Genomic DNA, 12767 nt, shown 5'->3' with positions numbered 1-12767 from the left:
GGGGACGCCTCGCGGACGGCGGCGCCCGGGAGGCGCGGGAGGATGCTGCTCGCTCTCACCGGGCCGGGGCCCCCTGCGCACCGCTCCGCCCGCCCCGAGCCTCCGCCGGGTACCCTGCGCCTCTCCGCCCGCACGATCGCTCCGCCGGGCTCCGTGTGCGCGCTGGGCGGCTGCTGGCGGGATGTGCCCTTACATGTTCCGCCGCTCGCCTCCTGCGCCCGCCCGCCGCGCATTCCTGGCCCGCTGGCCCTCCCCTCTGCGCCGCGCACCCGCCCGGACACGGCCCCGGGGGGCGGGGCCGCAGCGGGGCTCCAACGCCCTCCGCCGGCGCGGCCCCGGGAGGGGGCTGCTTACTCAACAGCTTAAAACGCCCTCCTCCCCGTATCCCGTTCCCCGGCCTCACACCCGGGACGTAGGAAGAGGGGAGGTGGGGGAGAGCCGAGAAGTGTCTGCTAGAGGAGAGGTCACTGCTGGGGGTGGGGGTGGGGTTGGGCCTGCTTGGCCAGAGCGCAGTGACATCATGGCACGGTGGGTGTCAAATACCCGCTGTGTGCTTGTCAAACCGCGGGGGAAATTACCCCCCCCCCCTCCAGCTTGTGCCAAAGGTAGTGTTGGGTTCCTCCGTCATCAGCAGATGTCTCTCTGCTGGGTTCACAGGAGGCTGGGGACAGTTTTGACAATCAACCCTCCCACGTTTACCTGCTTCGAACTTAGGGTAGACGTTAGTAAACAGCCAGCCAGGATAAAGTAGGGAGAGCTAAATCTTGATGCATCACTCACTACTTTTACCGTGGTGGGAAGTAGAGACCCGTGCTGTGGGTTTGGGGTGTCTAGGGTTCTCTCCAAGCGCCTGGAGGTGGACCAGCACTCATTTGGAGGACCAGCCCATGGCCGGGTGCAATTAGTCCTCAGCCTGTGGCATCTCTGCAGATTATTCCACTCCGGAGAATGGGCTGCCCCCTGGAGTCCAAGCTGAGGGGGGGACAGGCTTCCCCTCCATGGTTTCTCTCTTCCCTGATCGCAGTCTCTCCTACCTGGACAACAGCTCTAACCTTTCGTGTTTTCATCTATCAAATAAGATAACTAATGGACCCTGATCTAGCAGGACTGGGGTGAAGGAAGAGTAAGTTTGTGAAAGGCCCAGGACAGACCTGGCAACCGAGATAGTCCTCTCTCTTCCTACTGTCTTCCTTTAGAAGAAGAGGTCGGAGTCTGTTCGCTGAGCTTTTCTTTCTCCTAGGACCTCACCTGGCCCTCAGGGTCAACTCCTCCCTGGCCAAAGTTTCTTAAATATCTATTCATGGACAATCAATGTGTGGAAGTCATGATGCATAATACAGCAGAAAGAAGACCCTTTGTACTCACAGCTCGTTTTCTATCCTCAATGAGAAAGTATCCTGGAACCGGAGGGTCCCGCTGTGAGCCAGGGGGTACCTCCCCTGCAAAGCCAGAACAGGTGTGGGGGGAAATACCCATAGCCCTGTATGTGGAGTGGAACTACACAGTGTCTGTCTGTCTGTCCCTCCCTCCATCCTTCCAAACCCCCCATATAACACTTCAGGAGAGAAAATGGTGTCTTTGGGACCCTCTCTGCCAGCCATGCTTGTCTTTTTCCCTCTTTTCTTTTAGGGTCTCTTGAGTTCACCAATCTGGCAGAATCCTGCCTTGGCCAAACCTTTTCTCCTTTAGATGGGGGAGGGGGTGAGTGGTGGTGTCGTCATTATGTCCTGTCTCTCAACATGTCCCTCTATCTCATCCATGCTTTTTGTAGCTTCTGGATCATTCCTAGAGCCCTCTCCCAAGTTTAAATTCTCATGAGAGATAGTAAAAATTGTTTTGCTCGCTTCTTCTCATGAGGAGAAAAAAAGAAAACGAGACAGAAAAGTCAAACAGCTTAAATGGGATGAGCAGCTTTGTAAACAGTCTAGGATGTAAATGGATGAAGGCTCACAGGGACCGGGAATCTGCTGATGATGTCACACTGTCTCTCCGTAAACACTGAGCCCTTTTAATGCATGACATGGCCACCCACACTTTTTACTTACTGGCTGGAGGGCTGGAGGCTTCTAGACAGTGGAGGAAGGAAGGGAAAGGGCAGCAACATTGGGTAACAAGAGTGAGCAGAGAGGCAGGGGAAGAAACTCAGAGGGGTATACTCTACTGCTGGGAGGGTCACTGCCGGCAACACATGGTTTCCATACCAACACATGGTCCTAATGGCCAAGTCTGCAGTGCTCTGGCCTCCTGGGGTTAGAGAAGAGAATTCAGTTGCTGCAGGATTGGCATCTTTCCTGGGAGCCCCCACCTGAGGGGCCCGCAAGTCCAGGTTGGATGAATTGACTATTTGGGGGAAGATGTTTTTGAGAGCAGATGGTGCAGGATGTCATCGCTGTCGGGTTCCAGACCCTTCACCAGGAACAGAAACTACTTGTGGGTCTGCTCAGGCCACTGACTGGGGATTTTGACTGGACTCTTACCAGCTTGTTGACTCCACATGGGACAGATGGACAGAATGTCCCCTGTAGCCACCCAGAGCTGCCACCTCCCTTTGCCCACACCAAATAGAAAGCTGATCTGCCCTGTCAGGCAAGCTGAGTCCAGCTGTTTGGGACTGACTCAAAAACCCTGGGAGGAGGGGGCAGGAAGTGAGCTGAGTCTAGCTCTAGCTAGTGAATGACTCATTTTGCACACTGTAAGGGAAAGGGGGGGGGGGTTTGACCACAGTTGGGGGAAGAGCTATGAAAAAGAAACATAGGTGTTTTTATCTTTTAAATTATTTACTTATTTTGTATTTTATGTGCATTGGTGTCTTGCCTGCATGTGTGTCTGTGTGAGGGTGTTGGGAGCCAGAGAGGGTGTTCCATTTCCTGGGGAAGTTCCAGGCCCTAGTGAGCCATCTGACATGGGTGCTGGGAACCAAACTCAGGTCCTCTAAAAGAGCGCAGTGTTCTTAATGGTTGAGCATTCTTCCCAGCCCCAGAATTACTGTTTTTTCCCAGCCCCAGAATTACTGTTTTGTACAATGTTTCCTTGAGTAAATTAAGTCAGGGAGTAATACACTGCTAGGCAAAGCAACAAGGCAGTAAAGATAATTTGGTCAACGGTGTAGAATGTAGAATGTGGCAGGGTGCTGCAGACCTTAATAACTGCACTTGGGAGGTAAAAGCAGAAGAATAAAAAAATCCAAGAGGTGGTGGTGGTACACGCCTTTAATATCAGCAGAGGCAGAAGGATCTCTGTGAGTTCAAGGCCAGCCTGGTCTACAGTGTGAGTTCCAGGACAGCCAGAGCTACACAGAGAAACCCTACCCTGAAAGACCAAAATAATAATAATAATAATAATAATAATAATAATAATAATAATTCAAGGTTGTTCTTAGCTACGTAGTGAGTTTAAGACCCATTAGGATACACAAGACCAGTCTAAAACAATAAATTTAAACAATCTTTCAAAAATGGAATATACATTAACACTAAAAAACTTAAACTAACCCAGGTATTATGGTTCACACCTATGATCCCAGCACTCTAGAGACAGGAGGGATGCCACAAGTTTGAGGCTAGCCTGGTCTACATAGAAAGGCTAGCCTGGTCTACATAGAAAGGCTAGGTTGGGCTACATAGTAAGATCCTGTCTCAAAAAGAAAATAAAAATTAACAATGTAAAATGAAACTTCGTTGCTGAAGATCCATGAAAGCCTTCTCATCGCATGCATGCACATACGCATGGGCATGCACAGATGCACATGCGCATGGGCATGCACAGGGTGTGTGTGTGGGGTAGGGATGATACTAGTGACGACGCCCACCTAGCTCTAGCTTGCTGACCTCAACCTCCCTCCTCATGACCTTTGTGCTTTGCATTCTAATGGAAGGGAGCACCCACCATGTCAGCCCCTGGCTCTCCTGGCTCCTTACACTAGATTTTAGCTGAATAATGTTGATGCGCTGCATGCTTAACTAGGTTTGTAAAGGAAGCAACGTGGGCAGAGGATTGAAAATCTTGAGTACATTAGGATGAACAGTTAAAAGAAAAAAAAAATACTATTCCCCTCTTCCTGTCTTAGAGGAAGTGTTACCTGTTGAGTTTTTGTCTTTAATCTTTACATTTATGCATTCATTTGTTTTGTGAGGAGGATGAGGGAGATGTGTGAACGCCATGGTGTGTATGATGATTAGAGGTCAGAGGACAACTTGGAGGACTCAATTCTCTCCTTCCACCATGTGGATTATGGGGATCAGACTCAGGCTGTTAGGCCTGATAGCAAGCACCCTTACTGGTTGAACTACCTGGCTTTCCTTTGTTTAGGCTTTGTGAGACACATGATCATTATGTAGTCCAGGCCAGCCTTGAAGCCACTTGGCCTCAAGTTCTTGATTCTCCTGCCTCGGTCAGTAATTAAGAGCATTTACTGTTCTTGCAGGGGACCCAGGTTCAGTTCCCAGCACCCACATGGTGGGTCACCACCATCTGCAACTCCAGTTCCAGGGAACTCAACCCCTCTTCTGGCTTTCACAGGCTTTGCACATGTGTCCTACAGACGTACACTTAGACACACATGCACACACATAAAATTAGATAGATATTTTGAAATAAAACAGATAATAAGAGAGATGAGTAAAACCCATGGTTAAGCAGGGAGTATTTCAGCATTGGAAATATAACATGGCGAGAGACACGACCCCACAGGAACTGAAGCCCACCTCTGGCAAGGTCCGCACTGATAGGTGGCGGTAAGTCAGTGGGCTAACCTGAAGATGCTTGCCATTTGTTTTCCGTTTCTAGTTTTTGGAGACATGGTCTCCCTGCGTAGTTTGAGCCGGCCGAGCTCTTAAGAGCCTCCTGCCTCGGCTGCCCTGGTGTTAAAATTGCAAGCACCTGCCACTGTATCCAGCTTACACAGAGATTTCTCAATGAAACTGAAAACCCAAGGCTGGCTTGAATGCAGGGTGGATCTTGAATGCACTCTTGGAGGTTGCTGTCTTCAGGGCATCTGTGTGCTTCTCTGGGGTGGGCACAGCAGAGGCTCCTGCTGGGGGACTACTGGGGTCAAATCAGAAAGAACACGCCCCCCCAGCTTCGGGAAACATAAACAGGCAGTTTCCTCCTGCTCCTTGGGTACCTGGCCCCTGGGATTGGAAGGATTTCTTCAGATGCTAGGGATAGATGCTATTGAGTCCATAGGTCTGCTTTGGGACCAGAGAACATGCATTTCTGGTTTTTTGAGACAGGGTTTCTCTGTGTGACTCTGACTGTCCTGGAACTCACTCTGTAGACCAGGCTGGCCTCAAACTCAGAGATCCTCCTGCCTTTGCTTCCCAAGTGCTGGGATTAAAGGTGTGCGCCACCACAGCCCAGCATGTCATGCAGGGCTCAGAGCAATGGCTCTCAAAATGTCCAGGACCAGCAGCATCAGAAAAGCGAATTTCAGGCTCCATCATAGACCTGCTGAGTCAGAGCCCTGGGTTTGAGGACGAGCGCTTGCATGTAAAGGAGTACGAACCACACCAGTATAGAGGAAGGAGTACTTGGCTAGGAGGCAGGGACATGAAGATCTGCACCGGCTCAATAGCAACCAGACTGCCACCTCTCACCACAGCTCCGCGTGTCATCTGTAAAGTGAAGGCTGTCAAGCTCTGTGTTTGTGATGTTAGTAATGATTTTCAGGAAAGCCTGGTTGGTTCACAAGGGACCCAGGGACTCCCATGTAGGTGAGAGATGAGGCTCACTGTTGAACCCTCTTCAGCCAGCTCCTTTTTCCTAGTTCATCAGAAGCAGGTAGCTCCCAGAGTCCCACCCCACCCTGCCCCTCTCTCTGTGTTCACCCTCCCATTCACGGGTCCCACCCAGCTCTCCTCTCTTACTCCAGGCTTCTGATTCTCTTATTCCCCTTTGATGCACAACCCTTTCTGTTCAGGGCTTTGGGGTTTCCTCCGATCTCTGTGTTTTTTGAAAACTGGCCCAAGTTTCAAATCTCTAATGACTTGAATTTAATGGGCACTATTGCAACAGACCTCAAGTGGGCAGCAACCGTGTAGCTGACCAGCCCGGGCATGCTCCTAGGCCTGTCTCTCCTGCTGGAAATCCCCTCCCACGCTCAACCCTTTAATCACTTTCCAACCCAATAACTTTCCTGATTCACCAGGGATCCCTTTCGTCTTGAGAGCACCCACTGCCCCTCTCTGATGGGGCTGAGTCTGGACTTGAAGGCATTTGATCCCAGCTTGGGTCTGACAGAGATTGGATTTGTGGGCTCAGGGTTCAGGTTAGGACCTGCAGAATTTTCCCCTTTCCCATGCCATCTTGGCATCTGAACAGCCCATGTTGCAGAAGCAGAAAGGTTACCCCAGAATGGCCCTCCAGGACACTGGACCACAGAGCAGAGGCATTACCAGAACAAATTGTAGACCAAAGCAATGAGCTTTTCCAACCTGACAGCTGGGCAACTCTGGCCCTACCCATTGCTTTCTGTTTCTTAGCTTTCCTCTTAATAACAATAATGTGCTTTGAGTCACAGTGCCTTAAACCGTGAATCCCAACCCTATAAGGGACTGTGTAACCGTACATAGTGAACGTAGGGGTTGCGGGAAAAGTTGGTAAGAGTAAACAGTTTCTGAACATGCAGCGACCAACAGTTAACTCAAAATCAAACACGACAGGAGTCCGTGGTATAAGTGGCAGCATGCACCCATGTTGTATCGAGTAACTTCGCGACGGCCATGATCCCGAGTTTCTCACTGCCACACCATCTGCTGGAGACACACCTTGGCTCAGACTCGACATGCTCTGAATTGCAGTACTTCTTACTACAAACACTTTTCGGCTCTTATACAAAGATGGTAGCTTAACCACAAAGGCTTTTGAGCATTTTTCTGGAACAATCTTGAGCGTGCAGGTTTTTTTCCTGGTATTTCAATGGATTGTATTGTTTCAGAATGTTTGAACTTAATGATTGGCGGGGCAGGGGTGCATGTGGCTCTCTATGTGGGTTCTGGGAGTCAAACTCGGGCTATCAGGCTTGTGTGGCAAGCCCCTTTCTTATCCACTGAGCCATCTCACCAACCAGGAATGTTTGAATTTTAAAGTTACTGTTCAAGTTGCTGGCTTGAATTTCACTTTTTTTTTTTTTTTTTTTTTTTTTTTTTTTGGACTGGTCATTAAATAAATCATTAAATGCATTTCGGTTTGGGATTAGCACGGAATTTCCAAAGATTTCGAAAACGGCCCTAAACATCCTACATCATTTTGTACTGCGTGTTTACATGAAATGGTTCGAGTAGCCCTGATGATTATTGAAGCAAAATACTAGCTTCTATATGTTGACTGTGCTCTGTGCCTGCAGGTATCAAATATTCAGGCAAGACTCAGCTCCTTATGTAAAAATAAGCAGGCACACCAACCTCAAGAGACACAAGTTTGCTCTCATGTTTAATAAATGAAATGTGAACCAAAGGGTAGCTTTAAATCAATTAGTGATTTGTTATCAGTGAATATTTGATTTGTACATTTATTCTACATATCTATACACCCCTGACTGTATAAGAATGCTCAGGTGTAAAGGGGTCTTTATCAGGAAAAGGGGAAAAAGCCATCTTTTAAATCCACGTAAGAAACACATTCATGTACCGCTCAACCACAGACATTCTGAAACACATAGCTCGGTGAGCTTGTCATCACCACAGAGCACCCACTTAAGCCTGGATGCCGTCCCTCGATGCAATCAAGAGCTGAAGGAAACCCAAGATGCAGGAGGCTGCTTCTGGCAAAACAGTGTGCACTATTTTACAAGCACGTTTTGATTTTAAACATACTTCTAAGTAGGAAAAGAATTGTGCTCTACGATAGCTGTTTCAAGTGTGGCATGCTACAGCACAGTGAATACACATCGCGGCAACATGGTTGTTTATTGCCGTTGTCAAGACAGTGTCCTGTGCATAACTGTGACTACAATATTTCTGTGAGGATAGTGGGTTTGTTTCCACCGGCATCGCCACAGACTTGCAACAACAACAAAAGCCAGAGGACAGAAAAGTTTTCAGCTTTATGATAGTCTTAGTGAGATCATCATCTGTGCTCTAACACTGGTGGAAACATTGTCTTGTGATGTGTGCCTGTACTTAAATACATTTTTTTTTAATTGAAAACGTTCAAAGGATGCTACTATTTTCTCACCTTCCTCGTCCCCAGGTCTACGGCGAACAATCACTTTAGCTGGCCCTGGGTCCTACCAGACATTTGTCTTTGCCTGGGTACATGTGTACCCAGGATAGAATAAGGCACGGTACTCACTGTGGGGTTGGGATTGATGTGGGATGTGGGGTTGATGGGAGGATTTTTCTTCCAGCTCCAGAGCTCTCTGCACTAGATGATGGCTGTCTCTGTCTTTCTAGAGAGTTAAAGCTCATAGGTAGGGTTGAAACTATAGGCATGGAGGAAGGAAAATGGCATTGTCACCAGCGAGCCCTTCTAGATGAGGCCTTTCTTCGTGCCTCTGATTTTCAGATGTCTCACGAAGAGAGCTTGTAATGCTCCTGTTACTTTGGTAATAAATAATCAAGACTGAGAGGATGGCCCTGAGGTGTCCAGCCTGAGAACGGGTTGAGAAGAGATGAACACCCCTGGATGGAGGCCAAGGGGCCAGAGGGGCTCACGGGAGGGACTCAGCATCACCGAGAGCCCCTTGAAGTCGGGCTCAGGCTAAGCTCCAGGGAAATAAAATTTGAGTTCTGTTCATGAGGTCGGCTGAATGGTAATTTAGTTCATAGGCTCCGGAGCCCACACCCTCCACCTCAGCAAGGTGACCCCTCTTGAAGACACACCCCGAAGAAAACATTAGCTTCCTGTCAGTCCATTTCACTCACTTCACAGAAACATGTTTCTTAAGTCTGAACACTGTGTAAAGCCGCAGCTGACAAGGCCTGTCCACAGTCACCAGGATGGGCGGGCTGTTCATGTACCAGCACCAGTGCGCGCTGCACACGGTACCCCTGCCACAGTCCCCACTCAGGATGCCAGCGAGGGCTCTGCTCATTGTGTGTGACGCAGCAAATACAAGATCCATCTTGCGCCTGTTCCCACCCTCTTTGAAAGGCAAAAAGGGGACATAAGGAGTCACACAGTGACTCTTAAGGAGTTGTGTGAGGTGTGCATGCAAGTGTGTGTGTGTGTGTGTGTGTGTGTGTGTGTGTGAGCCAAAAGTCAGCCTGGGTGTTGTTCCTCAAGAGCCATGCATCTTGACCGTGGGACTCACTGGTCAGGCTCCCTCTCCTTAGCGAACACCAGGTATCTGCTGGTCTCTGCCTCCCCAGTGCTGATACTGTGAGTAACCACACACACGCGCGCACACACACACACACACACACGTGCACACACACGCACACGTCTATACTTCTGTGTGTTACCAGGGATCGAACACAGTATGTTACTGAGGTCTCCCAGCCCCACTCTCTAAAGAGTTCTAAGTAATCCTACAATTCCAGCACTTGGGAAGCTGAGGCAGGAGGATTGTGAGGTTAAGGATAGCCTTGACTCCACAGCAAAGCTGTGCCACAGAAACAAGCACTCTCTACAAGCTGGGCAGAGTGATGCCCACCTGTAATCTCAGCCACCCTGGAGGCTGAGGCAGGAGGATTGACCAGATTGAGCAGCATAGCAAAGCTCTGTCTCAAATGCCAGTCAAAGAAAGAGTTCTGTGCAGGAATGACACAAGTCATTTTGACCTCAGGTTAAACACCAGAGCAAGGCACATGGCCACATCTAACCTAAAGGGAAGAGGGGAACAATTGGGAGGGTGACAGTCCGTGAACAATCAAGGACTGGACAGGTGGCTATGAAACTGATGGGGAATCCCAGGAGGAGACAGGAGACAGGGAACAGGAGGGCTCAACCTGCAAACTAACCCAAGCCCTTTAACTCTGGACATGTCTGTCCAAGGTCAACAGCAGCAGTAAGGTAGGCCTAGGGGCAGACATGGAAAGTGCCCACTGAGCTCCTCGGTCAGGATAATCTACTTCCTGAGTTTTCAAGGCCTTTGGGGCGAGTCTTCCTAAGCCCATAAACTAAGAACATCAGAGTAGGGTGGGGCCCTGGAGCCTGGCTGCTCCGGTGTGGTCTCTGGATCCGCAACATCAGCACCGCCTTCCCTGGGAGCTTCTGAGAGACATCCGGTCTCAAGCCCCCACCCAAAACTACCGAACTGGAATCTGTGTTTTACAAGATTCCCCAGGAGATGCGTGTGCACATCAGAGCCTGGGAAGTACTTCCCGGCGCTAATTCAGGCCGCCAGCATTTCATTTCACACCCAGAGGGGAGGAGGCTGGCCCAAAGTCACACAGCTGGTTCTAATCCTGGCTCCACCAGTTGCCAGAGACTTTGAATAAGTCATTTACAAATGCACAGACTCTCGCTTTCCCTTTCTATAATGAAGGGCACCGCATACACTCAACTCCAAGTGCGTGTGAATGCATCAGGCAGGAAAGCACAAGGATTAGGGTTCATGAACGATGGCTGACTGCTCTAAGGCCACCCTCCCACCTCCCAACACACGGCAGCTTCTCTACAACAGTGCTGACCCAGTACTGCAGCATAGTGGTGAGTCCTGGGCCGCTGGGGTCTATGCAGACCCCTCCTCCACCATTTGACCTTGAACTAGTTCCCGAATTGTTCTCTGGTTCCTGGCTTTAGTTTAAATTCATCAGTGCCTGGACCCCGTCTCATAAGGCCATTGAAGGTCTCTGTGGTACAGAATAAACCAGAAATGACAAATGTGTGTTTCCAAACTACCCCAAAGAAGGAGGCCCGAGGGAGTCATAGGTCATTCCCAGAATGACTCATCCAAGTATCGCAAATGCCTAGGTTTCCCCCTTCCCCCTTCTGGTTCTGAGGTTTGAACTCAGGGCCTCGCACATTCTAGGGAAGTGCTCTGCCACTGAGCTATACTCTCAGGCCCTGAAAACATCTTTCTTCTTCAACTGGTGAAACTGGCTCTCAAGGCTTCCAGTGCCTTCTCTCAGGAGCCACAGAAAGGATCTGCTTAAAGAGGATGAAGGCAGACTAGATGCAGGGCAGCTGTGTTCAAGTCTCTGTAGGCCGTCAGAGGGAGAAGCTTAGACCTGGCCTCCCTGGCTCTTGGGAACGGAAACAGAATTCAGGTGGCTCCTCTCCAGTCATTACCACAGTTGGGAGAGGGTTCAGTAGCTCCGGCAGCAAGGGAGCCTCTGGGTCAGCGTTGCTGCAAGGCTGAGCAGTTCGCACGCGGTTCAGCCCAGCTGACTGTGAGTGCAGGTGTCATCAGCGCCTCTCAATACAGATTCCCAGGCCCCACCCCAACCCGATCAGAATCTCTAGGGTGGATCTGGGAATCCATTTTAAAAGCACCCCACCACCCCCACGATGGTTCTCGTAATAGGAGTGTACGTTTGGAGGCAGGACCAGGGACTGAAGAAGGGAGTCAGAAACATCCACTGACGGCTTCGAGAGGGTCATTGATCTTAGGGATTCTGGAGACTGTAACTTCACTGGGTTTCTGTTCTTCACAAAGATGTACTCTCCATCGGGGATTAAACACCTAATAGCAGATCACACACACACACACACACACACACACACACACACACACACACACACCTCTTACTTTTTGTAGCAAGATTGGTCTCGAACCTACTTTCTTCCTGCCTCAACCACAAACACAATCTCCCTCATCTCTGCAGTCTGGCTCCCTCGGAAACCACCCTCTCAGATGACCTGACTCTGGCCTTGAACGACCGAAGCCTGAGCGCCTTGGGCCTCCAGAACAGGCAGCTGCCTCCCAATACACCCTACAGGCCCAGGGCATGCCTGCAACTGCGCGTCCTTCTTTCCCCAAGGGCATCCTGGACCTCGCCTAGGTCCGCCTTGAATGGATACAAAAAGCTCTGCCCACTTTCCTCCTTTGGGTCATTCTCACGGCTCGGCAGGCCACGGGCCACTCACTCACTATTATCACACAACTCCTGCCAGGGAGATGCTACCCTTGGAGATTAGATGCCCTCGCAGAAGCAAAGGGTCGTCAACACCCACAGCAGACAGGGAGTAGCGAACACAAATATAATAAATAAGAGAAAGGGAGTGCCGCCTTTGGCCTTGACCCCACAGCGCCACCTGGTGTCTGCCGGCACAGAGCAAGCTCGGCGCCTGCGGATCCCGAGTTCCCCGCAAGCTGACCACGCATCCCCAGGGAACCGCACCACCGCGCGCGCGGTGCGTCCTGCCCCGACTGCCCATTCGCCACAGCCTTCCGCTGGTGACCCTGGCTTTATCCCAGACTTCGTGCTGCCCCTTACCACTACGTGGCTGTGGGAACCAGACGAAGTACCAGGTCCTGCCTGATGGTACTGTGCTGGGCTGGGGACACGCGCCCGTGCAGCCAGCAGAGGGCAGCCGGTTCCCACCTTCGGATCCCACTGCGCCCCTGTGGGTACTCCTGTGGGCCCCACCCAGGGAAGGAGGACCCATCTGTCCTCTGGGCACAAACGTCCCCAGAACCTCCCGTCGTCGTTAGGTCTTGACCCCCATTTGGGAGCTGCCGGTCTGAACTCCAGCGGTTGGGCCTGTGTTCATTTGCAGTTCTCTATCGTCTGCACCACTGGGATAGGTCCCACGAGGGGCATTGCTGGCCTGCCTACCTGGCTAACACACGCAACGAAATCTGCTGTTTCCTTTTTACCCGATGTTCTGAAAAAGTCCGTGTGGGTACCTCTTCCCGGGCTGACACAGAGAGGCACAGCTCT

The sequence above is a fragment of the Phodopus roborovskii genome, unplaced genomic scaffold (genome assembly GCF_943737965.1).
Source record: "Phodopus roborovskii unplaced genomic scaffold, PHOROB, whole genome shotgun sequence".
NCBI lineage: Eukaryota > Metazoa > Chordata > Mammalia > Rodentia > Cricetidae > Phodopus > Phodopus roborovskii.
The sequence above is the reverse complement of the archived record's forward strand: the minus strand, read 5'-3'. Positions refer to the sequence as shown.